The sequence below is a fragment of the Vigna radiata genome, unplaced genomic scaffold, assembly GCF_000741045.1.
Source record: "Vigna radiata var. radiata cultivar VC1973A unplaced genomic scaffold, Vradiata_ver6 scaffold_178, whole genome shotgun sequence".
NCBI lineage: Eukaryota > Viridiplantae > Streptophyta > Magnoliopsida > Fabales > Fabaceae > Vigna > Vigna radiata.
Genome location: NW_014542554.1, coordinates 233,838 through 236,652, shown reverse-complemented (window position 1 = coordinate 236,652; position 2,815 = coordinate 233,838).

Below are 2,815 nucleotides of genomic sequence, written 5' to 3'. Positions count from 1 at the left end.
TAGCTTCAAAACAATGCAAAACAAGCATAAAATCGCTAAAAACAACTTTTGACTCTCTTCAGACTCATTTATTGAGTTTTGCTTGATTCTAAGCTTATTCCGAGTAGTAAAGGGTGTAATTTGGTCCAAATTGACATATGAAAATAACTGTTTTTCAACCTTCATCAACTTCACAGGTTGCCAAGCCTATCACAACAGACATCACAGGTTGCCAAGCTTATCACAACAGACTTCACAGGTTGCCAAGCCTTCAAGATCAAACAGAAAGCACCTTCTTTGTGTTGATTATGATCAAGTAGTATGCGTAATGGACTCCTCCCTTTGAATCTCTCTCAAGAAAGATCACCACCGTCTTCTTGTACAATTCTTGGAGCTTCTTTAAACAGAGAATTCAATCTGAAACAGGAAAATGAAAATGTCAGATCATCAAAAGTTGCAGAACAATTGGCGTTTTGTCTATTTATAGTTTTCTGTTATATCAAAATGCCTCTCAGTCAAATAGCCTACTCATTCAGTCGACTGTATTAAAACAGTTATAACAGACAGTCAACACAAAGACTCTCAGTCAACAAAAATCAACACACATTTATTACAGTTGACCAAGTCATACAAGCTCAACTAACTTTTGAAAATTATAGCCGTTGGAGCGTGTAGGCTTAACAGAATTCCAAACAAATTAGTAACACAGTCGAATATGCAATATACAATGTTGACTGACACATCAAAAAATACTTTGAAATTCTTTTCAACTCAAAATCTCACATAGCAAATGTTCACAATATCTGTACAAAGATTTTAGCATAGTCGAATCCATTAAGAGTTTATTCGATTAGACTAGAACTTTGTCACAACAAATATAAGTTCTTAAAGGTGCTTGTGATCTTTTTCTTTCCTGAAATGTGCAGTAATGAAAAAAAAATATTTCTCATTTCAATACAAGCTTGTTCCACGCACATTCCAATACAAGCATGTTCCACGAATATAACACATAATCAATCATAGGAACATACATTGCAGTTCAACAAAACATGTTCAGCAGATATCATAGATAATTCAGAACAAGAACATGTAATGCAGCAACATGTGTACTGTTATTAAGCATTGTGTTGTCATCATCAAAAACTAGGTTGATATAGAGTTTGTGTTGTCAACAATCTCAACAATCTCAACAATTTCCCCCTTTTTTGATGATTCACAACCATGATTAATAACTCAACCATGTTTGTACACATTAACATATGACAGCGTAAAAGCATATATCAGAAACAATTAAAACAATTCAGTTACTCTGTGATGAGTCATTATTTCTGGAACTGCATTTAGTTTATTGCGCTTAAATAAACCACGAAATTGTGTTTAATTGTCTGTTATTTCCCCGTTTTCTGAATTCTGCTTAATTTGGTCAGAAATTCGTAATTGTGCTAATTTGGATTTTCTGAGCTGATTAAGTGCATTTTTGGTTGCAGGAAAATTTTGGGAAACATCATTTAGAGCATTAGGATGGTGGTGTGCACATTAAAGACTCAACATTTAGTCATTTGAATTGTAAATAAATTGTAATTTAGTTGATTAGGAACTTTAATTAAGCTTTTGTGCACTTGGGCCAATGTTGGCAAATTTCATGATGGGCCCAAACTTTGAGGGACACTTGGCATAGACTTTAAGGTTTTCTTGGAGGCGAACCCCACCATTTTTAAGGTGTGGGATGGTTTTGAAGGGCAATTGCCGAGACACACACTTCTAGTCTCAACTTTTCATTTCACTTTGCATGTATGAACTCTCTCTTGGAGACCATGTAGGGTTTTACATTTTTGGAGCTATGGAATGACCAAGACCATATTTTTCTTCCTTACTTAAATTGCTCTTGTTTTTCTTAGCTTATTGATGGTGAAAAATCATTCATTTCTACTTCCATTTGCTTGTTCTTGATGTTTGAAGCTTGAGCTTTGGAGCTTGTCTTTGCATTTCCATGGTGATTGTTGGGTTTGAGTAAATTTATATTTTCATTTTCCTCTTCATTTTCTGTTGTTCTTCTTGTTTTTCCTTGCATTTCATTTGGTTAGATTATAAAAATGGAGTTCTATGTGAGTTTTGGGTTGAAGAGAGCTTAAGTTGATGTGTGGTGTTGTGGTTTGGACCCTTTCTTCTTGGTTTTCCTTTTTGATGTTTGAAACAAGGAATGGACCAGATTTTTGTGTTGTTATGGTGGCTGGAAAGAGCTGGAGTTGATGGTTTAGGTTTTATTTTCTTTTTTGCAAAGAAAGTTGAAGAAAAGTTAGTGTTAGAAGTGGATTGATGAGTAGAAGTTTGTGTTTATTGTTCTTGAGTTCATTTGCAATTTGAAATTTGGTTTCTTGGGGTATAAGGATGGTAATGTGAAGAGAAGAAAACATTTGGATGCATGTTGTTGAAGGAAAAAACGTTTGGTGTGTAGAAGGGAGAGAGAAATGGAGCATTGAAGTTTTTACCTATTTTGGACAAGCAAAATATGAAGCACATTTTCATAGAAGGAATATTTCCATTTTGATCTTTGTCTTTTGCTAGCAATTACCGTGCATTGATATGAAGAAGAGAATGTCTTGTGCTTTTATTTCCTTTGACCTTGCTTATGTGGCACATCGGTAGAAGAATTTAGCACCTTTTTGACGTGTGGACTTTTTTTGAAGCATTGTTTGCAAAATTTGATAAGTGTCGCGGCCCATACAAATTTGATTGCATATAAGAAATGCAGTATAGCTAGGAATGACTCCTAGGTCGTCTCTCAAGGACCAAACTGTGGTTCGAGTCTCAGGTCAAACACGGAGCGGCGGGGGGG